This window comes from Myiozetetes cayanensis, unplaced genomic scaffold (assembly GCF_022539395.1).
Source record: "Myiozetetes cayanensis isolate MyiCay16 unplaced genomic scaffold, myiCay2020 scf3, whole genome shotgun sequence".
NCBI lineage: Eukaryota > Metazoa > Chordata > Aves > Passeriformes > Tyrannidae > Myiozetetes > Myiozetetes cayanensis.
Genome location: NW_026087521.1, coordinates 66,474,860 through 66,502,576, shown reverse-complemented (window position 1 = coordinate 66,502,576; position 27,717 = coordinate 66,474,860). Strand labels below are relative to the sequence as shown.

The 27,717-nt window shown below is 38.6% G+C and overlaps 1 protein-coding gene across 13 annotated transcripts in view; it reads right to left on the bottom strand.

Moving 5' to 3' along the window:
- The window catches only part of EPS8 (epidermal growth factor receptor pathway substrate 8), a 135,723-nt gene that overhangs the window by 100,606 nt on the left and 7,400 nt on the right, over positions 1 to 27,717 (bottom strand). For 11 of the 13 annotated variants that reach the window (XM_050323356.1, XM_050323353.1, XM_050323355.1 and 8 more), the window contains one exon: positions 1,839 to 1,983. The gene's annotated coding sequence lies outside the window, so the exon portion shown is untranslated. Of the gene's footprint in view, positions 1 to 1,827; positions 1,984 to 27,717 lie in introns of all 13 variants that reach the window. The other 2 variants (XM_050323360.1, XM_050323365.1) reach the window with 1 other exon arrangement.

The following is a 27,717-nucleotide window of genomic DNA, read 5'->3' as shown; positions in this document are numbered from 1 at the left end:
ACAAGCAATAATGATTTTAAATAAAAAAAAACATTGCCTCAATTACTACCTTGCATTATTTCTATGCACTCTGAAAATCAATTTCAACAATTTTAAAACCTTTCTCCTCCAAAGCTGCTGCCATTAGCACTAAAGTTGTTATAATATTTAAGTCCTGGGGTTCAGAGTTCTCCAGTAGTAGAAAGGAACTGCATATACCATCAGTGGCTCCCAAGATAGCAGTTGTTACGCTTGAACTGAAGCAGGAAGAGCAGCAGCAATAAAAAGGAAGAAACTTAAGGACAGGTATCTTCCCACTTCCAAAAATACAACGGCTATGTGACAACAGCACCAAATTTGTTTTTCCAAACTTTCCATTAATTAAAGCCTACTTGTTTTATCCTGGCTTAACAGGCTACTGGACCTTGAAATAATGTACTTGAGTTCCTTGTTCTGCCTTTGCCTCCTCCAGCATAGAGCCAGAATTACCCTCATAATTTTTCAGGCCAGAGTAATTTTCCCACTCCACTGCTAATCAAGATAGCATGTATAGCTCAGTAGAGCACTGACCTTCAAGTTTTTGTCCACATATTCCAACAAGCACTCTTAACAATATGGTAAGAGCCTGAAAGAGCCAAACAAGAGCCCCAGATGTGTATTATCCTTCCTGCACCCATCCTTCCAGGGGGTTCCTTCTACCTTCTCCAAAAGACACCTTCAAGTGCTTCTGCATAAAGCACCATCAACTCTGATATTCACAGGATGGTTCAGCACCTGATGCTGAGCTGTATGTTTTAATGGGATCCCATCCATGTACAGAGGGGCTACTTCCCCCAAATTCCACAGAGATGTTTAAATGATTAGCTATACCTAAGGGCACATACGTTGTTTTTAATAGCAAACGTGCGCTTTGCAGACCAGGCTGCATCTCATCAATAATTCCTTGGTGCCACACTTCCAGGAAGACAGTAGTCAGCCCAGTACGACAGTCTTAAATAAAGCAGGGTGTTACAAGGTGTGAGGCAGCACTCCACTCATTCTGCCAAAGAATCACAGCACTTCAGCTTCTGGAAGAAGCAGATTGACATTGTTTTATCAAAAAAAATCACACATGGGAGAAACTGACTAGAAACCACCTTCCCCTCAAAAAAAAAAAATTGCTAGCTATTATCTTTAGCAGAGAGGGTATGTCTAGTATTGAAGTGAAAACAGGATCACACCTCAGAGGTCAAAATAAGCACACTCTTTTCTTTACAAAGTATCTTGATAAGGAAGCTGGGGATGAAGTTTGACTGTGCATAGCCAGGCAGAGATTTAGATAGGAAAAAAAAAAAAAGCCCGAACACCAAAATCCATGCACTTACATAAAAGGCTTTGGGTAGTTTCATTTTCTGTTCAGCTGGAAAGGAACTGAACCAGCACACACGCACGCATTTTTAATCACCCTCATGCTGACAGCAGCCAGTCACTACTTCTGTTATCAGAACCCCACAGCTTGCATTACCAGGCTACAAAGCCCTAAGGAAGAGGGTATAAAATCTCCTCTGATTAAAAAGGCACAGTGATACCATCTAGTATAACACACAAATGCTACAGATTTGATGCTTGGCCTCACCAGGATGTTACTCACTGAGTGGAGAGAAACAAGAAAATAATCTGTAAACGTACAAAGAAATAGGAAGGATTTCCTAAGATTAGATGGTAACCTGGATCAGTCATTTTCTCTAAGCTCGTCAGTCACTCTCTGGGAAAGACAAGCAAGGCAGGTGGGTCTTTGCATCCAGAAACTTACAGTTTGCAACAAGGTGTCAGTTGTTAAAGATCCAGAAAGCAAGAAGCTGTGCTTACATACAACTCACCAGTGATGACTCGAGCAAATGCCACGTGCCTGGGATTAAAACTTCAACCCGGGTAGGCCCTGTCCCTGCCACTGCTTGATTCACCTCAGGTGGCTGGCATGTCTCCAGTGTCACTCAGAAAACAGCTGCCCAACAGGTCAAATCACTGAAAAAAGAGAAAAGAAACAGGTTTAGCTTTGCAATTCCAATGCACATTATATAATGAGTTAAGACTTGCTAATCCCTGACTTCTTAAAATGTGATTTCCCTTACTGCATGATAGGGAGAAGTATAGTTCTGGTTAGATGTCATTCACTGCTGTCAACATGTGAACTTTCTAAATACCAGTAATAACAAAAAGAACTCCTCTGTACAGCTAGCAGGAACCTCATACTCAGGATAACTCAACACCTTCCACCCTAAAACAATTTTGAATCTGACATTCAAGAATTAGTCCTTTTCTATTTCATTTCTTTAGTCATATCTAGCCATTTGTTCTAGCCTATCTGTAATACAAGTCACTTCCAGTTTCATAGCTGCACCACTCCAGGCACTAGCCAGTCCTTCAAATTTTACCAAACCTGCCCAGTTTACAGTGGAATTTTCTTATGAGTTGCTCTCTTTAGGACACCATTTTGACTTTGACATTATCCCAATTCTGTGACTTCTATGAGAGGTTCCTCTCCCTTTCCCCTGCAGGGTCAACCCTGCAGTGATGTTTTCCATTTTACAATAAATCAAATTAAAAATAATTTAAAAGTACAGGTCGATTTGATATAGCAACAGAACTGGGAAGAAGCACTAAAAAAGTCAATTCAGTAACAGAGCAAGTGACAACAGGTCAATCCAGTCAATCTGAATTGATCCAGTAGTTGCATATTTATATAGGAAAACAGTAATATATTGAGTTAGTTTATGTACTAAACCTTATTAGTTTGCTTACTAATATGACCAGATTATAGTAGCGGTTTCTGTTAATCACCTATTTCTGTCAAAGCCGCAACATTTTAATATTTGAAAGGGAGATAGACATTTCTTGGTTTTCTGACCAGGAAACCTTCACTGAAGAAAGGTAAGATGCAGGCATAACACCTTAAGGCAGCACAGGCTGCCTTCCACCCATACTCATTTCCCAGCCATGAGTCTCAGCCTTTCCCAGCTCACTGACCTCAGGTAAGGCCCTCTATGCCTCCATGCCCACTTTCTCCCTTGCAAAACATGGATAAAGGTGCCAGTCTTCTTAATGAAATACACAGCAAGTGCTGAGGAGCACTCGGAGCCAGGTATGGTTAGTAGCACATCCAGTGCTTATACCCTGGGTCAGTGCAAGAGTGTTGACATTGATTTCAGAGTAACCAAGGTCTAAGGCTGAAAAAGCAACAGAACAAGGAGCCTTTGAGAACAATCACAGTGAGACCTTCCTGTGTGCATGTCTCAAAAGGGCTAGGGGGTATATGCCAAAGAGGAAAAAGGAGCATGTTCAGAAGTTACCTCTAAACAGATCATGGTCAATAATAAAGCTCTGAGACAGGGGAATATGTTTAGCTGCATGCAAACCTATACGTAACTATATCTACGTATATGTATGGACAAAGGCAAGTATAGGGTACTGCACCTGGGCAGGAAAAACCCAAGTACCAGCACAGGTTGGGGACTGAACTGCTAGACAGCAGCTCTGCTGACAAGGACCTGGGAGTCACGGTGGGTGACAAGTTGACCATGAGCTGGCTGTGTGGCCTTGTGGGATCCTGGGGTGCCTCAGGAAGAGTGTGGCCAGCAGGTTGAGGGTGGTGATCCTGCCCCTCTATTCCACCCTGGTGAGGCCACATCTGGAATATTGTGTTCAATTCCCCAAAGTTCAAGGAAGACAAGGAGCTACCAGAGAGGGTCCAGCAGAGGCCACCAAGATGATGAGCGGTCTGGAGCACATCTCTCTTATGAGGAGATACTGTGGGAGCTGGGTCTGTTTAGTCTAGAGAAGACTGAGGGGACCTCACCAATATATATAAATATCTCAAGTGTGTGCCAAGAGGGTGGTGCAGGATTCTTTTCAGTGGTGCCTATTGACAGGATGAGGAGTAATGGTCATAAACTAAAATACAAGAAGTTCCACCTCAGCATGAGGAAGAACTTCTTTACACTGAGGGTGGCAGAGCACTGGAACAGGTTTTTCCCTGTGTGTGCAGGGTGTGGAGTCTCTGTCTCTGGAGACATTTAAAACCTGCCTGGACGTGTCAGCTGCTCTAGGTGACCCTGTCTTGGCAGATGGGTTGAACTAGATAATCTCCAGAGGTCCCTTCCAACCCAAACTAGTAATTCTGTGTGATTCTGCAAGTCTGCTAAGAAAATACCCAACATTAGCACCTTCATTGTTTCCAAGCTCCTTATTCTCTGAAATTTGTGACAGGTTTTGGGATTCTCATCTGAAAGCCAATGTAAAACAGAAGAGGATTTCAGTGGTCAGTTTCCGAGCTCCTCCTTGCTAATATGATTCTACTATTTGCAGCCCTGGACATGAACACAGTTAATGAATAATGACTTTCCAAACAAAATATCAGACAATGATGGGAGGGGGAGAGAAGGGTGAAACAACTGTGTGGGCAGCTTGGATTGGATTTGGCAACAATTAGAAAAATTGATGCCCTTTTAATCATAGGAAAAGGCTTTGCTGGAAAGATAAGACAGACATGACATTTAAAATACTTTAGTCTTTGGATTTAAATGTATGGAAATTGAAAGTTCAAAAAGGTGGGGATTTTCATTGTGTTTTGTTTTTATAATAAACAATATATAGCTCTTTTAAAGTTTACATCCAGATGTGTGTGTGTAAACCTTCAGCTCACTTCAAAGCTGTTGCAGGAGAGATTTGTTTTATTTTTATCACTCTCTGCAAATATTACTTGCTACAAGTAGGACTGTCTCCTACAAGGTACAAAATGTCTTTCATTTCCCTTCTGGTAACAGCCCAAGACAGGAGAAGTTACAGTCACTTGAAGAATCAGCCCAATAACCTATTAACATCCTTTAAGATCCTCCCCTAGCTGGTTCCACCAAATATATTATCAAAAGAGGCCACTAAAGATTGCTCCCTGTTTGATTAAGTTTGCACAGTGCGTTTCCTTCCCTGCCCTCATTCACAGTTCCAGGAGTTCATGTCAGCTTCTCATATGTGAGAAATAGCTACATAAGCACACAAAATGCATTGTCCTCAGCACTCCCTCAGTAACAGAGTATCTTAATAACACACTTTAAAGAAGTAAAAGGGAAAAGAACATTTCTCTACAAAAGTCACACACAATTCCTCAACTACAAAATAAATTAAAATCTCTCCCAGTTCTGAATGTTTTACTGCTGCTTGGTGCCTCTACAGCTCATTTTCCTCAACACCAACAGTCATACAGCTCATATTTACAAGATCATTTCTACAGTGAGATATAATCACTCTGAAAGAGGTGCTATTTTATAAACAACACTTACTATCCTACAATTTATAATCACCATTTCTATTACTCAGTATTTTTCATAAACAGATCTCCAATAATGTTTAGAAGATTTAACTGCAGATGTGACAAAGTGAAAGCACAATTGTACAAGGCAGAATTTATCCAGGAAATAGGAACTGTGATACTTAATCTTGCAAAATAAGTGAGAGATAATTTAAAGTAAGGTATCCACAAAGAACAGTGTCTGTGCCAAGAGACTGTTTGTATTAGTTTTGCAAAGAGGGGACAGAATGTTCTTTTCCAAAGAACCACAAAACAAACTTCCTGAACCAATGTGAGCTTTCTTTTTGCTTGTATTTAATCCAAGTAAATGTGTCCTAGCCAAACTTATTTAGTATGGAGGAAAAAAAAGTCCAATAATTTGGCATAGTCTTGTCTTGAAAAAGTACAGTCACACTCCTTCAAAGTGAGTGGAACTGGTCACCTGGACAGATCTAGAACTACGGCTGCTCTGGGAAATTAGTGATAATAGTCTGGAAGTAGGTTTTTTGACCATTTTTCTAAAACCACTCTTTTCATAGCATTCTGAGCAGCTGTAACTAACTCTTTTTTTGCTGCCTCCTTTTTGTTTTTTTAACGCTAGTCTCTTGATGTGCACCAGCAGGGTTTGAGGATGTGGAGAAAAGAGAAGCCGTGTGTTAAGACGGCAATGCAGCACAGCAAAAAGAACTTGAAACCATCACATTCCAGTTTATTTAACATAATATTTTGTTTCTCTGTTTCAAGTTTTACTTCCTTTGGTGTTTCAGAAGATGATGTTCACAGGGAAAAGTTTTTTTGCAAGGCAAAGAGAACAGCATTACTGATACAGTCAAAAGAAACAAGATATCCTTTAGTGTGATGATTTTGTAACCCCTGTTTATACATAGTAATAAATTTAAAATTAAAACAACATAATATACACCCTCTACCCTACAGGAGGACACTGAGCCCCTCAAAAAACACATCAATATCTAACTCGGCAATGGTTCTGTTTACATGAACATTTGTGAAAATTTCTTCAGTAACAAAAATCCTCATTTTGTAAAACTACTTCCAGAACCTCTAGAAGTAGAGTTTTTCCCAATGTACCACAGGCATATCTGTTACATTTACCACACAAATACCCCTCTCTACTCACAGTCTGACAAGTTAATATGCAGAATTCAAATAGAAATGGAAGCTGCCACACAACTCATAGTAAGACACTTAAAAGATTACATTCAACAATATAATTATAAAATACAGCACTACAATCTCACTGTAGAACAGTTATCTTAAACAGACCAATAAAATACCACCCAAAACTGGGAAGGATATGAAAAAAAAAAGACAAACCTGATGGGCAGACAATACAACTGCAAAATGTGTTTCATGTAATGTATACTGACGCAAGTTTTGTAAATCTGAGTCAGATGTGTAAAAGCTGTCCATCTTCATTGCCAGGGGAGCTTAAAATTAATATAGTTGTTGTTGTTATTGTTATTATTATTATTATTATATCACTTCATTTGGGATGTTTATACCTTCTTTGGTTCTGTATATTATTGCCTGACTTGGTTTAATAACAGCTGTTAGATTTTCATGGCTATTTACTTGTCACTGGTTCCTTGTTTACTTCTACTCTTTTCCCAGCTTGAGTTTCTTACAGCATCGACAACAAAACGAATCAATACGATTTTTATTTTGAAATAGGGAACAAATTATGTTAGTCTCAGGTTTTATAGTTTTTTCATATATTCAACTTGGATCCACTTCTTAACTTGAGCACATTAAAGTTACACTTTCAAATATATTGATATATAAACCTTTATTCTCCCTACCAGAGGCATATATTGGGAGAATTCCTACAACTATTCCTTTTTTTTGAATTGAAGTACAGAGAGATTATTAATATAAAGTTACAGAGGTTGTTTCTGCCTTTCTAAAGTCAATATATAGTTGGTCTTACATTTCAACAGACCTGGGATTTCTTGTTAGCACTACAAAAGACAAATCTGTCTCTTTAGATATCTGCATGCAGTAAGGAAACAAAACTGAGAGCAGCATATTATTCAGGAAGATTAGATTACTGTCTTCAAATACCATTACAGACTTTAAAAGGATGAGCATAGAGAGTATCACAGTGGGGAGTAGACACATGGATGTTTGTGGCTCCAGCATAAATTCACCGCCTACTCCCACAAAGGGACATCGTAAGATTGTGAATGCTCTTGAAAACTACATCGACTCTCAGACCTTTGACTGATGTAGTTTAAAAGACGTGTGGGAAGCATCACATGTGGTATCAGAAAAAGCAGTAAGGAAAATAATCTGGATTTTGTAAAGGAGTAGGGGGGCTTAATAAAGGGAAGGTTTCTTAGTAGTGGCTCCAAAGGGTGCTCAGAACAGAGATGCTGAGCCCTTGATTCCCAGACTAAGCATTTGATGACTTGAACATTCTAAATATCAATTTCCAGATACAACCTTGTGACAAAACCACCCATCATATCCCTGTTCACCCTTTGCATTCCTTCTGCACCATCCTACTACTGGTTTAGAAGGGGACATTGTTTGCCACAAGTGCTCAGAGCAGTAGAAACTGGGCTGTGAAAAGTAACTGGGCTAGTTCTTCTAGCTGACCTTTTTTGTTTGATTTTTCTTTTCAGTAAAGGAAAAAAAAAAACAAACAAACCACATGACATTCCACAGAAACAGGGAAACAACATCCATCCTTAGCATATCTCATCACAGAGATTACCAAAATGTCCACTGTGCTCAGTAGCAAAGAAAATTAATGTTCCCAGCTGCCTACTATCAAGTCCTTTCATTGCTGGCCCTCTTGTAAAATGAGAGCTGAAATAATCCAGGCATTTCTGTTCTGCTGTAGCCTGAAAAGTCAGGTTCTCTTACTTTTTCAGAAAGGCAAAACGAACTACACAAAATTCCTAGCACCTACATTTAAATTTAACAAATAAAGAAGCCTATTTAGGAAATTTGCTAATCTTGCCTTGTGTAAATTTATTATAGCTCATTTATCGTGTGATACTTCTAAAGATGTAAAAGGAAGCCAGAAAAAAGGGAACCCATTCACAAGCAGAAGGATGGGGCAGCACCATGAAGGACAGTAATTAGAGAGTTAAGAAGAAAACTCGTGGCCAAAGGGTGAATGATTGAAAATTTTGGTTCAGATTGGTATAAATTTTATAATATGATACTGTGCACTAATAAGTGCACAGTAGTAGTACACAGGGTAGGCATCTTGCCCTTCCTAACACTATTGCAAAACTGTGCGTCATCACAACGATCTTGAGTCTTTTCTGTTTATTAGGGAAAGCACAAATTCAGGCAGCCCTCTGAAATCACTTCCTCAAAAGAAAGCACAGAGGTTTCCACATCAATACACCTACAGAATTTCACCACATTATAGCCACTATTCTAATAAAAGTTATTTTGAGCACGGCCTGTGGTAATAAATCAGTTTTAGTGCCAATAGTTTTCTTTCTGTAGCTAGGAAGCAGGGGGAGTTTCCCCATCATGATATAATCAGAAGTTGCTTTCTAGCTAGATCAAAACTTAGATGCATTAAATTTTTATCTCAAGAGAACACAGAAGTTTTAGGTGTTTCAGAGGCCATGTCTATGCCATGCTCTATCAAGCTCATAATTTTTTTCCATGCTCATGCACGTCAAGTCACATTGTTTATATCCAATTACAAAACCAGATACATTTCATCAGTATATGCCAGCCACCCTCTCCCTTGGAATCACAAATTGGCCCATTTTCTTAAACACCATTTCTTACCCATGCCTTTACACTTATCCCAAATTAGAGTTCCTGATGTTAGAGCTCATCTAGTCCCCTGGGATCAAAGCACTGCACTGTAAATGATGTCTTCCAGTCTCTTCTGATATAGCCCATCAAGGTCACAAAGCTTCTACTCTAACTCAAAGCAACCTGTTACACAACTCAGCAGCTAATGACCACTACTTCATGAATTAATGGTTTATTATAATTTAATGTGCTTCATTGTATCACATTCTAAGTTAAATCTTCCTAAAAATCAATGCAACTATGAAAAGCAAGGATTGTAATAGCTTTTATTAGTCTAGTAATGTATCTGGGACAAAAAAATAAAAGAAAGGGAAAAAAATATGAGAGCAAGAAAGTAAATCTCTTTTCAGGGCAACTGTTGGGTCTAACAGAAAAAGCAATGTTATTTTGTCAAAAGAAGAATCAGGAACCTAATAGTCTGCAACAAGAACAAGGATGTAATTTTCTTAGGGCAACCCTGTTCCTTCCAAAGAATCTGTGATTCTTCCACTAGAGCATAACTACTAATTCCTATTATAAAACAAACAAACAAACAACAACAAACCAACCACTCAAACAAAAACAAACAAAAACCCCACAAACAAACAAACAAAAAGCCCCCCTAAAAACCAGATTCAAACAATAAAACACATTTTTATAGTACTTATCACTACCACTTTACTACTTTTATTGTTAGTTCCCATTGTACTGCTACACATCACCACGAGCAATCCATGAGTCTGGAGCAGGACTCTGGCCAGGACAGATCTCATAATACTCTGAAAGGGAAGGATTTCCGGAAACCTTGGGCTAATGCTCTCCTCAGATCCTACATAACAAATATTACAGTTCCTGTGCTGCTGGACACAGTCCCCTGCAGATGACGACAGGTATCAACGATGGCCAAGTACTCATAAGGAGCCCTACAAAGGACGACTATAAAATAGTATTCCTTTAATCAATTTCTACCCAGCTCCTCCCAAGCCCAAACTAGGAAACAGCTTTCTAAAACGTTCCACTTCTTAAAAAAAAAAACAGAAGAAGGACAAAAACCACCACTTATCCCTATAAAGGTTTTCTTGCTAATGTTTCTTTTATTGAAGCCTATTAAAAAGTAATGCTTGCAGTAATGCCCTTCTACAAAGGAAGGGTGTACGAAAAGGAAATCCTGATGCTTAAATACCCTCCAACTTTTTTAAGTATCTCTCTTCCTCCATTTTATAATTTTGGAGCAAGAGTGTTTGTCCTTGATCTGATCCCAGACTCTTTTTTACTTTCTTATATCATCTCATCTGTGCTTTTATCTGACACACTAACATGGACTTCATTCTGCAACATGGTACCTAGAAGTACAGAAGTCCAACGAGCATTCATTGTAGGCCAAGGGCAGGATTTACACCACAAACTAAAAAAAGCCTAATCCTGAGCTAATTGATGATATATGAAAACAAACATGCAAAACAATCAACCTCCCTGTAAACTGAAAAAAAACCCAACAGTTCAAACCACCATAGTTACATGGATACCTTTCCCTGCCTCTGTATTAACCAATCTGCATATCCCTTGCATTCCCACACTATTTTTTGCCCGGCAATTGTGTTCAAAGCACAGTAACTTAATTCAACATTGCTATACAACAAACAGAATGCGGACATTAAAAATCCACATAACCAAAAGGGACTTTTTTGTATCACATCCATAAGCAAAAAAAGGTGAAAGTCATTAAGTTTCCCAAAAATGCCTAAAATTTTGTCTTGCCAATATCAATAAAGTATTTTAATTGTGTTTGGTTTTGTTCACTGCATAGAGTCATGTATTATCATTACTGATGCTGAACACACTCAAACACAAAACCCCTCTGAACAAACAACTCCTAATCCAATGTTTCATCATTTTAATCTTACCACCAGAATTTTTCTGGGGAAAATAGATAAATAAAATCAGAAATCTGCTCTAACCATTTAAAATAATGTTCATACCTTCTTATTTCATGTATTCAAAGATACTTTCAAACTTGCAATTATAAATAAAACTGGCAAACTAAAATATTACATTCACAGTGATAAATCAAAAGATTAAACCCTAAACTGGTAAACAAATTCAAGAAAATGTGAATAAAACAGTGTTCACTGTAGGCTGAAAGAGGTTATCTTTGCACGGAGCAAGAAACTCAGGGCCAAAACACAAAATGTAAGATATCAGTTTGTAATGGAAAGGCTGCCAACACAGGTACCACAAAATACATCTTATATATGTGCATTACCAGGCTTAGAAAAGAAGGAGAAAGCTTTTGTTGTGTTCAGAGCAGGCTTATTGCAAACACACAAAGCTCCTAAACAGCTCTCATCTTTTTATTCCTCACCATCTCTCTCCTCTCACAGAACAGAAATCTGTCAATATCCCACTGGGTAGGACAATTCTGCTGTCATGGACAGGACAACAAATGTAACCTGAACAGAAGCTGCCTGTTGGGCAGTAAGGACACCAAATTTTTCTGGCACCAGAAGCAAGAACACAGCTCAGCTGAAGTGTGGTGTGTGAATCTGTAACCAAGCCAGCAAGTGCCCAGTCTTAAACTCTTATTAAGTACAGAGGTCTGCAAACACACACAATATTTGTGTATGTTGTCATTTTCACTAAAAGTTAACATTTTTGTCATTGAAATTTATTAGCTCATCTAATAAACCACAGCATAACAAACTGGGGACAAACCTTTTAGCAGGGCCTACTGCAATAGGAAAAGGGATTACAGTTTTAACCTAAAAGAAGATCCACTGAGATGAGATACAAGAAAGAAGTTTTTACAATGAGGGTGGTGAGGCACTGGCACAGGTTGCCCAGAGAGGTGGTGCACGCCCATCCCTGGAAACATTCATTCAAGGCTGGATTGGATGGGGTGCTGAACAATCTGATATAGCTGAAGATGCCCCTGCTCGTTGCAGGAGGGTTGGACTAGATCGCCTTTAAATGTCCCTCCCAACCCAAACTATTCTATGATTCTCTAACTTACTCACAGAACTGGTCTCAGTGACTTGCTCAGCATCTTACCAAAAGCAAGGAGAGTGGCTGGGTACTCAGCAAACCTCTCAACTTCTCCTACAGCAAAACACATTTACAGCAAAGAGGAGAATTTTGGCAACTCTCCTGGGAAGTTTCATTTCTTTGAAACATTACAAAAATCAGAAAGGAGAGACGCTCCTTTTTAAGCCTAATAAATAAAGTAACAGTTACCAGCCTAACTGGAAGCTGAACTTTACCAACTGTTTGTGGGAGATGTGATGAGGTGAGAAACTCTAGAAGTCTCTCCAGCATGTCAGGTAACCTACTGCATTATTTACATGGCCCAAGTAGTGTCATTTGTCTTTAACTTCAAAACAATTTGTGCATCCTTACTGGAGTTTAATAATAAATCCACAGATTCCCTGTTTGCCAGGATGAAATAAAGAGCGTTAAAATAAAGAGAGGATGTACACAGGAGAAAGAAGAGAGAGAAACCTTTTGATGTATCAAGATCTTACTCCGGAGGAAACACTTTCACTTCCCAGGAGGCTCAAAACACTGTTGTCAATGTCAGGCCACATCAAACATCCCCCCAAAAATAAACTGGTTACTTCAGGTTGCCCACCTAGAACACAAACCTATAAAACATATAAGTTATGCCAGTGGATTACACCAAATGCATCCTGTGCTAAACTTCCTGCAAGCTTCTAGGAATTGTTTTAGAACAAGATGGATGAAGAAAGGCCATAATAAGCATGTTCCTAGAAGACAGACCAAAACTAATACTTTCACAGCTCTAGAACTTTGAAATCTAATATAATGAAAGAAAAAAAAAAGAGATAAAAGAACACTAAATAATTAAATACACTCTTCAGAATAAGAAATTCAGATATTTTATTGCTTTGAAAGAGAGGAATATTAGCCCAATGAAGACAAGTATTTTAAAAAATATTCTACTGGATTTAAATCAAAAGAAAAATTTTCCTCAGAAACAACAAATAGACCTCAAGATGCAAAACTGACATCTCTTTTATTAAAATGTAGAGATCTTCAGGAGATTGAATAATTCTGCACAATCTCACACATCTAAGGATTCCTAGTGCAGGATTTAAATGGAAGATTTAAATCAATTTGAGAAGACATACAAAACCCACATAATATAAGTGGCTACCATCTTTACCATTTTAGCTTTTTCTCTTTTGAGTGTATGGAAACATCCACTATAGGAACTTTGTTTCTAATAATAATATTACTACTAGCATTGCAAATTTCATCAAAATAACTTACAGACTTAGCTTGACAAGATGGGCCTTATCAAGTGAGTTTTCAACCTACTGGCTTGAAAAATACTCTTTCGTGAAGACAAAAGCACAGTAGTCAGTGTATTATTGAAAGTTCATCTCCAGTCTAAAAATAAGTTAAAATGTATTTACAGAAATGTGAATTCAAAATGTATTTACATTTTACCAGAAAAGGCAAGACTGCTTGTCTAATTACCCTTTCAAGTACAAAACTCTACAACATTATGATTTCCCTTTTTTCCCCCTCTCCTATCACAGGCTTAAATGTAATTAAAATCAATTTGATTTACCAGTCCTCTAGGAATTGGACAAACATAATTAATATATTAGGTTGAAAATTCAAACTTTTATTAATGGGCTCAGGGACCTTCAAGTCTTTAAAAAAGTTAATCCTCATGTAAGTGTTGTGGCTTCAAACACTGGGCTTTTCAATGAGAACATGCTAAACTCTTTCCCCACCCAAAGGAAAACAAAGATGTGGTAATACTCCACAAAGAATTAACAGAATAATAACTGGACATATAGTGAAAAGGTTCTTTGTCTTGAAAGGCATAAAAGCATTTCCCTGCATAAGAGATGATTGTGTTAACTGGAGCACTGCTTATTCTGTTACACTAAATATTGCCTCAGGACCTCAACAAACCATGACATGGCAAGGCTACATGCCAATTTTTTTAAAGTTACTTCGGAAGAATGATGCTCAGGCCAGGATTTGGAAGTTCTAAATCTTTCCTTATAGGAAATTAATGTAGATGCAGGATGACTCCAAGTACAGCAGCAGAATGAAGATTAAGTATTCAGTCTGTGTTCATCATCTTCTACTTGAGACTAAGGCAGCTGTGCCACTGAGAGATGACACATTCCACCTACAATGTAAAAACACTTAAGGACTTGTCTGTAACAGCTCTAAGTTTTATCATCTACAGCATCCATAAATTAACTCAGTAAATATTTGTTTTGTAGCAATGCTGGGCCAGTGACTTGATGGGATTCCCTGATCTACCCTTGCGAAAGTAGTGAGATTAAGTCTGTTGGGCAAATAACATTAGAACAAATTCTCCTGGGAAAACTAGGCAGGAAGATGCTATATTTATAGAAATGGGAGCTAGGGTCACTTGGTAAATTTTTTTAACCACTCATTAATTTTACCAATATTGGCAATCGTGGGACCGCTGCAGAAGGGACAAAGAAAAAAGTTTTGACCACACTGTTGTTAACACGTAGCTGGGAACTTAAATACCTCCTCTGGTAGTGAGTAGCAGTAGTATGGCACAGCTTTGTCCCAGGAATGCTACAGATTTCCATGAAACTGCCAGAAATTAGGACTACTGCAGTGGCAAAACCAAACACAATGGGCACAGATGGATTACAAAAAGAGAAATACTAACTACTGAGCTGTAAAAATAACGCAGGAAAATAAGAATAGTATGTTTAATCCCCTATCTTCCTGAAGGAAATAAAAATGTTTTGCATGAGACTCACTCAGAGACATAACAATTCACAGAATTAAAAACATGACATATTTTTCAGTCTATTTCTTTTCTATGTACTTGAAGTGCCTTTTTGTTTGCACTGCAACCACTCAATGCTGATACAACAAAGAGCCTGTCAGTCCTGCAAATCATATTTCTAAGTTCCAGTGAGACATGATTATGTGTTATTCAGGTTACATGTGGATTCTTCTTGACACTGTGAAAGCTGGCAGTCCTCTATCCAGGCAAGAAAAGAATTACTTCCCCATATATCACTGCTTGGAGAGTTCCTAAAAATCTAACTTTAGCTTGGCATATTGTGGGTTTTTTTTAGAAATCTGAAAATCCTTTGTGATTTGACAGTTTCCAGTACTGTTTTCACTGTGAATTTCCTTGCAATACAGGTGCTGAAAATGGTATTCCTCTGTCAAAGCCTAATGGAAAACTTCTCATCCAAGCCTCAAGTCCCAGCTAAGCACTTCCCAGGGCAAGCACTGGGACACAGCAGCAGATGCAGGAGCTCTCCACTCAGCTTCCCCCATCAGGGAAGAAAAGGTTGATACTAAATAGTCTGTACCACCTATTTTTCCCCTTTGCAAGTTGTTATAAACCCCACGTTTCACTCCATTATGTTCCAGATTAAACAAGAAAGCTTAACAGGGAGGGAGTTAGGCAAATGTTTCCCACTAAATTTGCATGAGGGAAGGCCTTACACACTTACTCTCAATCAGGGCCCTGAGGGTATAAACTATACCTGTTCTACCAAACTGAATGGTTATTTGCATTCAAGTCAGGACTAAGATGCAAAGCATCAACAACAGATTTCTAATTATAACTATGTAAAATATCACCCCACTCCCTAAGTATCAAACTTCTAAAAGAGAAGAAAAAAAAGAACTTGTGGACATGCACAACAACTCCCTCTCCTCCACCCCCAGGAAAGGCAGAAAGTCAGCTGTGAGCTTAATTTTTTTAAATACATTTGCCTCCTCTTCAAGGAGACTTACAGAGAAAACAACCTATGGCTTCCAAGCTTGTAACAGAGATGGTCTGAAAACACGTCTCAGCATAAGACCTCAGGTCACCACCCTAAATTTCTTTTTATCTCTAGCCTTGAGCAAGTTCAATTTGTTTACTAAAACTGGTACAAAAAACCCCCCACCAAACCCACAACAAAACAAATGAAAAATAACCCCAAAAATCTGTAGAGGAATATTCTTCAAAGAAGAATTGGCAGTATTAGCTGAGAACCAGATTCTTTCCTCTGCTTCTTGGAGGGGGGGAAGAATCACCACCCCCACAATATCCTGCCAAATGGAAGCTATGGAGTTTTCCACTCCCTGAATCAGGAAAATTGCCTCTTACTTACCACAAAGTCAAGGAAACCCCACCACAATCAGAGCTCAAAGGCAGTTTTGCTCAAGACTCATCTGTTCTTTATTTTTTACCCCAAAGGCACCACAGCCATCACTCAATGCTGCAAATCAACTGACGATGAGAAGTAGGCAATAGGATACTAACAGTTGGAACTGAATAAATAGTTACAGACATCCAACATACCCAACAAAAAGCCTACAAAAGTTGAAAGTAGAAAGCTAGCACGACCTGACCATGGTGAGAAAGACTCATAAAGAATTTTTGGCATTATCAACCAGTCGGGCACATCTCAACTGAATGTGCACATGAAGTACACCAACAACAGGGGTTGTCATCCCTCCCAGCCTCTCCTCTCTCACCCAAATGTACTGCAGAACGTGAGACCCACTGCTGTCTACAAACAGCTCACAGATGCTGCTAAACCACTCAGCTAGATTGAAAAGAAACCCAAACCCAACATCATCTGTGATCCAGACTGTGCTCTGCTCTGCTGACTGCTTGGGGGCACTGACAGGGTTGGCCCACTGCCCTACCACAGAATGTGTGGTAAAACATCACCCAAAATAAGAGAGAACATCTTACACAGAAGAAAAAAGCCATCACATTCTTGCATGTGCGAGATGATGGCTTCTTAAAAAATCTCTTTTGATTAGAGTTTGGCAAAAAAAGCATAAAAATCAAAGAGAAGAATTATTCTTACTAGATAATGTAAAATATTTACACAATGGTTCCTTACATTTTATCCCCATCAAGATTTCCTTCTCTCCTTTAAGTCTATGTGCAGCCCCTTCTGCTCCTGTTATCTTTTTAGGAAAAGGGCAATGAAAAAGAGATGCTTGAACTCCTCTGGACGAGGTCCAACCTCTGGGGCACTAACTTTGAAGGTGAGCTCTCACCTCCGTGGTGCTTCAGAAGGAAACAATGCCTTGGCAGGGCACAGGATGCCAGCTGCTTTAAAGCATGGGGAAGAGAAAGTGATTTTCAGGAGCAGAAAGCCAGTGGTGCAGACAGCACCAATGCCGCGTGCCCGCGCGTCACGCTCAGCTCCTGCAGTGTCCCCTTCCCACAGCCACTGCACTGACGGAGGCAGAGCCATAGCACCAGAGACCAACAGCCTGGGCCAGACCTCCATCACTGCCCATCAGCACCTGGGAAACCCTGGAGCAGCAGGTCCAGTAGCTCACTCAACACAAGAGAGTTGAGTAAGAAGGAAATCACAAACAGGGTGCAGCAAAGAGAAGCAGGGACAGAGGGAGGGATTACTTTTTCTCAGTACACCAGAGATGATGTTTTATTGGAGTTCACAGACTTAACACATTTGCAGAGGACTACTAGAAAGTTAAATTAAGTGTGCACACCTAACTCGTGTCCCAAATGGGATATACAGTGACCAGTTACCATAGCAACTTTCCTTTCAAGGTCCAGGACTAACCAGATTTCTGATGCTCCACACTGCTGCAATTGCAAGAACAAAATACCCAAGGTAACTATTGATATAGTGTTATTTTAAGTGCCTGAAAAAAATCCAAAGCAAAATAAACAAAAATATTTTACTTAAGATCATAAACCTTTTTTTTTTTCTCCAGGAGCTCTACAGAAAAAAAAACCAAACACCTATATACAACCAGCATTCAAAAGCAAGAACCAAAGGAGCTGTGGGGAAAAAAGAAAAAAAGAACAAGATAGTCTCCATGAATTTAAAATATGACATTTAGAACACCAGCATTAAATAAAAGCACACCCTTAAGAAATGTTATCTAGCATAAGAGTTGTAAAAAAGTGTGATGCCTAGTGTAATACCTCAAAAGCTGATCAGGTAAAACTCTTCATTAAGATCAGGTCATTACTTCACATAGAAAATAAAACTTTACTCAGAAGAGATCTTTCATTCACTACTTAGCATTAGTACTTTAATAAGAGAATATTTCAGTTTTAAGCTGAGCCAGTCTCACCGCTGTGCTATAGAAATCAGTTTTGCTAGTTGAAGCAGCATTCTCTTTCAAAACAGTAAGCTGCAGACTACTTGCTACAATGGAAATGGCTTTCCTTTATAAGCATGTCCAACTTGGTTATTTATATGACGCCTTTTAGAAATTCCTTTTTCCAATTGACTCCTCATTTCCTTTAATTCAATGTTTAAGCCTGATGTGAAAAGATTCTATTAATTATTCAGAAGCATGCTAATTTTACTGATGGATGAAGTTGTATATTCTTTAAATATGACTGCAATACTGAAGTGTAGCACAAGCGAAAAATCTGGCAAAGTTTGCCTTCCTTTGGGATAAATAAAAAAAAACTATCTTGTTGTCCTCACAGAAAAAAAAAGTGGATGTTCCTGTAAATTATGACTCATTGAATTTTTTCTTGGTTTTTAACTTTTTTAAAGGAATCTCAACAGCCTTTTCTAATTCAGTAAGTTTAAGGTTTGCAAAACTTCCTTTTCCTCACAATATTATCTGTCAAGAAAGAGCTTGAATCCATTGCACCAGAGGTTGGTAGAACTGTAAGCTTACCTTAAAAAGGCTGGTAGTTAGGCAGGCAGTCACAACTCTTAGTTTGTTTCAGAGAAATAAATGGTTATTGAGAGGTAGAATGGAAATCACAAATCCATTAGTAACATCTAGTCTGTCCTACCCATTCCCATCACCTTGAAAGTCACCTTTCAGCCATAAATTTCAGAGAAGATCATTGTAATACTGCTGCAGTCTGAACTCTATTTAGGAAAAAAAAAAATATTTAAACAAGACAATTTTATAACTATATAATTTAAGTTCTGTTCAACTGACTGGGTAAGCATTTCAAAGTGTATGTTCTCTACAGGTTGCAGAAATGTTAACCTAACTGAATGACAGCATCAGAATTATGACACATCTACAACTTGCTAAGAGAAGAGGAAAAGGGAAAAAAGAAGTAAAATACCATAAATCACACTTTGTCAGGTCAGCTTTACAGTTTCTGAAATGCCAGTTGTACATTTTAGCACACCACTAGTCTCAAATGATGAAGGTACTGTCAGTCAAAAGATTCCTATTACAAGCAGGCTCTGGGTTTGTATTTAAGCATGAGTGAAGAGATAGAGGGAAATAATCTCTGTACTGAGAATATACTTCGATATAATAAACTGGAAAAATAATGAAGAAATTAAACTATACAGGTTTGCACACTATGGCCCTGTAACACCAGCAGCATCAATGCTGAGTTAAGGGCCAGTTACAGCTGAAGTCACCCAGGGATTCCTTTTGTCTTTCTGCTCTTTTGGCTCACAGCCCTTTTAAGGGGAGAAAAGGGACCATGCCAGCAGTGCTCACATATCCTGAGTGCTTTGGGTCCTTTAAAGTTAGATGGAGGGTCATAGCCTTCACTCTGCAGGTCTGCATTTTTAGGAATCATTTTGCATACCTTAAGTGTATGTGCAGACTCTCAAGAGCCATTACAGGAGCTTGGCTTTGAGTCAGAGCTTTGCACCTGCTCTCTTAAAAGTCTAAATTCTCAAATTCTCTTTCCTCCTCCCCAAAAAGAGTATTCCCAACTGAGGTACCTCTTGAGAGAAAAATTAAGTGTCTTCCATGGTATAATCTTCAGCTAAAGCATTGTATCCTCCGATTAAACTTTCATGTCAGAGCACCCTATTTTCTTGAATTGTCAAAAAATGCCACGACCTGCTTTTAGCAACCTGCAGGCAAAGCACCCAACACCTCCTTGAGCTGCAATGCAGGTCTCACTGCTAACTGTCCAAGCCCTCATCACTAGTCACCTCTTCCTTTACTCATAGGAACAACATTTAAATTTGAATGCTGGTGCCTCATGTTTCATCCCCGCTAGATGAACCAGCATATCCATTTCCAGCACTAATAAGTTTAAATGAGTAGTGACAGTTTCCAGTCATGCAGAAACATGGGCAGACTCAGATGTCATTCTCAAAATGGTAACTGATTTGAGAGAGAGCATCACAGTCAAGTTGCTAAGCTAGATCTCTGCTTTTAAATGACTCATTCAAATCCAGGACAGATTAAAGGGTCTGATAGCACAAGGACTATTAGAAAAAGCCCCCCATCGTATTTAGTGCCTTAGCTAACATGTTAGAATCCTCAAGAAGACAAAGCAATTTTAGTTTCAAACAAAAGTACTTGCCTTTGTGAGAAAAGACAACTTATTATTAATTCAAGATAAAATTCACAGTACTGCTGGAGGTGAGCCAGTTTATTGTTTTCACAAGACTTAGCAGACTGTACAAAGATAAGAGAAGAATCCCAGGGCTTTGCAAAAGAGGGATAAAAGCTACAAGCTCTGTAGCTGCCAAGAGGCAGCACTAACATCCCCGCTCCAGACCACTGTTTGCTACCACTGTCAGAGGCTTTTCAAGGATCGTTGAGGCAGTCATTTTGGTTTTCACTATGTAGCAGTTGGCAACAGAGATCTGAAGCCAGTGCAAAAGATGTGGAGACTGTAAAACTATATGGAAACAAACCCTCCATCCATATGCTTGATCCATGCAGTGAGTGCTATGAAAAACACAGGGGTCATAGGCAAGAATATTAACGATGTTAATCCAATTTTCCATTTAACTGTCAGCCTTTACAGGGGTAAGTCTAGCTAAAGACTTGAGTAAAAACAAATTGAAGTGCCTCATGGTTGGGCATCCTGGAAGCTCTCCTAGCTCTCAGTAGTCAGATCCTGAAGTTTTTAGTGGAGATGAAGTGAGCTCTCAACATTACCATTCTGCTTATTCCCCCACTTCATCTCCACATCACTCACTACTGCTAATACTCCCACCTCTGCAATGCCAATACTCAAATATGACAGCTGATTCTTCAACTAGCAAGTGGTTGGAAATTGTGATGGATTTCAACTGAGAAGAGCTTAGACAACTTTACAGTAAGCTTCTTTGTTTGAGACAATACCAAGTAAAGTTGAGGATAAGCTGTCAAATTTAATTCATTAGAAATCCCAAATAGCCAACCAAGCAGAGATCCCAGTTACATATAAAATTATCAGTCACAAAGAAAAGATGTTAGTCCTCAAGTTTACTTCAGTATGGCACAGGTAGCATCCAAAAGACATCATCCATCATTAAGCACTTGCATCAATTCTGAATTTCCACCTCTTATCTGAAACCTACAGCTAAACAGAGTAAAATCAGAATCAACATATATCAAACAATGTACTGCAGCACTTTCTATCTCTCTTTACTATGCAGTCTAAAGACAGCGTTTTAAGATTTCTTTGTGGTACATACCCCAGTGACATACCAATGAGATAGTGTAATTCCTGAGGACTGCAGAAGAACATTAAGGAACATTAAAGAGAGACAAAGGAGACCATTAGGTTGTTTTAGATGCTCTTTCTCTCCTTTTTTTAAAAACAGTCCTCTCATCTCAGATAAACAGAGGGTTTCTCCTGGTTTATTTGCTTTTATGTCTGGAGTTAGATATTGCCCAGCAGAGTTTTCATGAAAACATAATGCTCATTTAAAATAGTACACACTTCAAACAGAAGATGTGTCTCACAGCAGGATGAGGACAAAAAAAAAAAAAGACAAGACTGGTGACAAATTCTTTTAAATTGCTTCCAAGTGATCTAAGTTTCCATTAATAAAACAAGTACGCAAATTTTCTTGGGGTTTGTTTTGTTGTTTCGTTGTGGGATGTTGGTTTTTTAATCTGAGATTTTTGTGCCTCAATCTCACAATGATTAAACAGGCATACAGACAATTTGTTCCACTAATATCAGTGGAACAAATAGGTATTTAGAGATCGAGGTTCTGATCTGGCATCAATCTTCTCACCCACAGTGGAGACAAATCCTTCACAAACATCGCTACCAAGGTTTATCCTGAACTTTTCCAATTGGGCTGAAAAATACCTTCAAACTGCTAAAGGGAAGTCTTAGGTAACACTTGGTAATTTCTGAAACTAAAGATTTCTCTTCACTCCATCCAGCGAAGGGGGAGAAGACTTCCTGCTAAACCACAAACATTTGAGTACTACTGCACACCAGATCCTCTGTGCCATCAGGTTCACAATACATGAACTGTATCAGTGTCTGGAATACACTGGCTGCAGAATGTACATTATATACAATATATACATTATGAGATGTGGTTTTCCTGTGAAAGACAGTAGATCTAGATGAAAACAAAATACATAGCTGTTGTAAAATTGCAAAGGAAGTGGAAAAACTATCGGTGCAGGATACGTACACATACTGTCTGAAAGGCATAAATGAGGGAAAAGCAAGAGAGGGCAAAAGACCTGTTTGGTTTTATTTTTTCTGCCAGAGCATTTCTAGGAGCTCTAGGGGGAACACTTCTAGAGTGGAGAGTGTGCACTTAGACTGAGAAGGCTAATCAAATACAGTTTCTAATCAGTGAGTGCAATATCACCGCCTCAATGCCTACTAAAAAAAGAAAAAAGAAAAAAAAAAGAAAGAAAAAAAAAGACTGTACAACAAAAATTACCCCAACCTCCAGATCTGCATAATTTTTAAGGTCAGTTGTTCCTTGAAGGCACATGTCTATCACAGGCTAAGAACAGAGGAATTACTGGAACTCTCTGTTATTTTATGTCATCATGGCAAGAACACTGCCTCAGAACATTTCCTCATTACTGGAAGCTAGAGTCCCATGCAGGGAGCCCATAAAGAGCAAGGTCATCTGTAAAATTACCACACATTTTTCTTTACATCCTAAAGAAGCCACTGCACTAAAGCTCTGTGAGGGAGTGTATCAAACCAAGAAGGACTTGCATCACTTGTGACACATTCCCACGCAAATCCAATTTTTGGACTCAATTTACTAAATTGGCTAAAGTGACATCTGCTAAATCTTGTTTGGTAGAAGCTATAAGGCAGATGTGACCATAGAGAAAAAGTGTTATTACTGGCATTACTGAAAGAGGATGCATCTGGAAATCCCAGTCTCTGTACAGCAGAAGCTCCATGGTCTAGGAGGTAGGAAGGCCCCAAATCTCTCAAAAGTCAAAGTAAACCAACACAAGAACCTCCCCAACACTTGTATGGATTCCCCCTACAGGGTAATACAGCCTTGAACTCTTACAAACTGCTTTGCAAAGAAGTGGCTTGGTCTGCCATGAGAGCAAAACATTACTATGCAGAGAAGGCTACAGTGCTTCAGAAACTGATTTGAGTTTATACAATTTATACAGTGAAGCATGAAGAGAAAGTAGAGATTCGAGGAGCAGCTGCTTTTAGTCTATGAGGTTTTTTGAGGAAAAGGTCTGTATCTAGAGGAGGAAATCTGGACTGCATCTGCTATTTGCCAAAATATATATACATATATACATACATATATATATACACAAACAATAGCATTTAGAGGGTTGCACCATATACAGACAATCACTCGATTCAAACACAAAACAACTGAAAATTCATTAATGTACCTGATGGAAAATGCCAGTGTTTGTCGGGGGCAAGTAGTTTAAATTACTGTGTCTATCTTCCCCAGAGAGAAAGGATAAGAAAACTTCTGTAATATTTTTCTACCACAAAAAGAACGCCAAAACTCTCCTCCTTCATACTCTCCAGAGGTCAAACTAGATTTGTAATGTTCTCTTGTGGCTTTAAACAGGTTTTATAGATTAGCCAACTTAAAAATAGACTCAATGTTTAAATAATAACATTCTCTTGAAATTGAGTGCCTAATACAACAAGCCTCCATCACTGACTAGGATCTGGAGTAACTCTGGCCATACAAATATTTGTAATAAACCAAAGGAAAAATCCCAGGTAGACATGTTCCAAAATTGAATACTGTTGACTCTATCCACCTGAAAAGCAAATGATGTACACTTAAAACATCTTCTGTATGGCCTGCCTTAGCTAGGTGCAGATCTCCATGACAGCATGCAGATAGAGGATGTGTCCATAGTACAAACACCATTCCCAGGGTTGGGTACTGGACCCAGTTAGCCACAGCAGCAAGGATCTCCATCCTCAGCCAAGAGGCATGGAGACCACCGTGTCCCATGCACTTGGAGCCTGTTTCTGGTACTGGGTGAGTACAATTAAAATCAGCTTTGATATGCCTGCGCTGTCCTGACATCTCTGCTGTAGACTCTGATAATTTAATTCAAAGCCTGTTACCATACAGTAATTGCCAGAGGTCACACCATCATGGTTCAGATGAATTCATTAAGTGAACCAATATGCATGTTGCCTTTTTGCTCCCTTTTCAAGTACACGCCAAAGGAGGAAATGCAGGAGAGATGTGTTGTAATCTCTTCAATGGAGCTGTTCCTTGTCAGCTACACCATTGTTTAACTTGTCACAAGTACAAGCAAAACAATACAACACAGTAAACCTCACCAACTTGTATGAACAGCTTGGAAGTCCACTGGATATCACTTAATTCCATGAGCCAGTGAATATATGAACAATAGGAATCAGATTACTTTGCTCATATGCTTTGACAACAGCAATTTCATTTTATTTATTATGATAATTCATAAAGCACCATCAAATGCAGTGTAGAACCTCTTGTAAAAATAATTACAATCTAGTAATGCAAGATCTCATTGAAGCACACCATTAATTCTTTGACAGTTAGGGAATGAGCCAAAGACTTTAAGCAAATGAAGGATTAGCAAGGCTTCAACACACATTTCCTTGCACTTAAAATGTGCAAGGAGCAAACCTTATTAAAACAGCACTTCATATTGTGCTTTAAAATTATAGCCCCTGAGGCAGATTTTTTGTACTTCAAAAGATAGTTATTATACTACCATATGTTACAGCCTAGAATAACAGAAAAACAAATTCCTATCTAATTCCTGTATACAGGGAGCATCAAATACTTGCTGTTTCCTACAGCTGTCAAGAAAACCCAGACTTCTGTGCACAATGAAGTGTCACCAGTCTCACACAATAAAGAGAGAACAGCTTTAATACAATGCTACCAATTGTCTTCCACTTGGCCACTGAAAATCTTTTGAGCAGCTAAAGTAATCTTTTCTGAGCCTACCATCCAGCATTTGGGATGTTTCCAGATGGGCCTCAGGGTTATAGGTGTTTAAACTGCTTCTATTTCTATGTAGAACGACTTTGTGGTTGTACACTTTATAGTTGTTTTTAAAGTAAGATTTCCCTAACATTAAAAAAATTCAAAAAGGTTTGGTGCCTTTTCTTCTCGCTGTTTAACAATGTTCAAAGTTGTCTGAAAATTTGCTAACACATAAAGGACTGAATCAGTTACCTGCTTTGCATCATCTATGTTTTACAAGTCCTTGCAGTACAGACACTATGAAATTATGACACCCATGATCCAGATTTGTGTGATTTCTCTAATGTGTTAAATCAGATCTTCGTGATTAGAACTGATCCAGAAGTTATTAGGAAATAAGCACTTTACTAAATATTAAGATACAATTAGACCCAGATAAACTGCCTATAGCAAGTAGACTGCCCCACTTAGTAAACTAGAGCCCCCTAAAAACCACCAGAAATATCTGCCAAAGTTAAAATCAAGATCTCATAACAAGCAATTAAGAATGCTGAAAGAATTTGCAGAAGATGTTGCATTCCTTCAACATTTCCATCTTATCTCAGATGTTTACAGTAAAAAGAACAGAGAAGTTTTCTTCAAAGCACAATTATTATCAATCCTCTCCAATCTTCAAGCAGCACAATATTCTTCTTATAATGTGACCAGGTGACCCCCTCTGCTCCTCAGGAGACGTTAGCAAAATAATTGTTCCCCTGCACTGCTCCTTTGTTTTTACTTTATTTTTTTCACACTCTTATTACTTCAGGCAGAAATAATTTGGAGATACTATCAACAATTTACCAAAACAGAATTCCCCTGCATTTATTTTAAGTTAGACTTTTACAATTATAGTGTACATTAGAGCTGAATCTAATGATTTTCAACTTGGCTGAAACTGATTGGCTCGCTGAGTCTACAGTTTAATTCTTCCCTCTCTCTCTTATTTTGCTAGCTAGAAGAGAAATCAATCTACCTTCAAGCCTGTTGGAATCAATCTTCTTTTCTCTTTCTCACCATTTATAAGCCAGAAGCTTAAAAAGTGTTCATATCTGCTTTTAACAAGCTGGTTATGCGAGATAAGCACAAGAACATTAATGAAAATAGCTCCGCTTTAAGTCATGAATGTTTTACAAAAGTAGACCTAAAAAAAAAATCCTAAAGTCTAATTGTGATTTATACTACGTTTCTTTTCCTATACTACCAATTATCAATCATCTCTAAGAGATACCTTCTTTTATATGCCAATGTCAAGAATGCAACTGCTGCCACCCCATTTCCAATCAGGTGAGACACCACGCAGCACAGACCACCCCCTAGTTAGTCCTGGGACATGTAGATGCTGGAGCACTGCAGAAGAAGTTTATTCTTTCCCAGTTACGGACTTTTACTTTTTTTTGTTTGTTTTGTTTTTGTTGTTAATTTTTTAATTTTTTTCAAGAAAGCTCCACAAAGATTTCATAGCTCTCCCACACATTGTACCTCAGTATGGTCGACACCATCACTTTACTACCACCCTCAATGTCTCCAGCATTCACAAAACTTGTACCTAGAACAGCGGCAACAGAACCACCAGTACTGAAGCTTTTATTACTGCAATTACAACAAAGCAGTTGGTGGTAATAATAATACTACTTAGCATTTATATGATGCTTTCTATCTTCAAAAGGCTGTATAAACATTTGCTAATTAAGCCTCATAGAACTCCTGAGAGACAGATACTTTATTTGTTTATTAATAGGAAAACTGAGGCAAAGAGACAAAACAGCTGTTTCCAAATTCTAGGTTTTTAGATTATTTTTAAAAAGGAAATGGAGATGTTTGGGCAGTTAGAACTTTCAGAGTTATAAAAGTACAGCTTAAAATACTCAAAGAATCCAATGGGACATAAACTCCCACGCTCTGAGCATCCACCCCCTCAAAAAAAAAAAAAAAAAAAATTCAGCAAACCCTGTCCCTGGGAAGAAAGACACAGTTCCTACTACCAGCTGCCCTAAGCCACTCACCACTGTGGAGCACAAAAGGCTGGATTGCATAGGCCAGTGGGACCATTCCACCTGTCAGACACCCAGCCTGGAAGTCTGAGTCTCTCTGCAGAAGTCAAACAGCCCACAAGCTGTGCAAAATTGTGATTTCAAGTGGTCACCACCAAGACTGGGACTCAACAGCAACTTGGATCTCCTCCAGGCCAGTGTATTCTGCTCTTAAGAAAGATATGAACCCTTCTGTTTCCTTGCATGTTGACATTTAGCTTTCATATAAAAGTAAGAAAAACTGTAAAACCTATGTAGAAAACAAAAAATTCCACCATGTACTGAAGGCACTTTTGAGATCTTACATTCATATTCAGTAAGACATTTATTGAGCACACTTTTTTATGTGTATTAGACACCTCACTCACATAGGGAAAACAAATGCCTACACACACTCTTAACAGCTCCCAATCAGGTCTTGCGCTGCAGAACTGCTTCAAGAGAG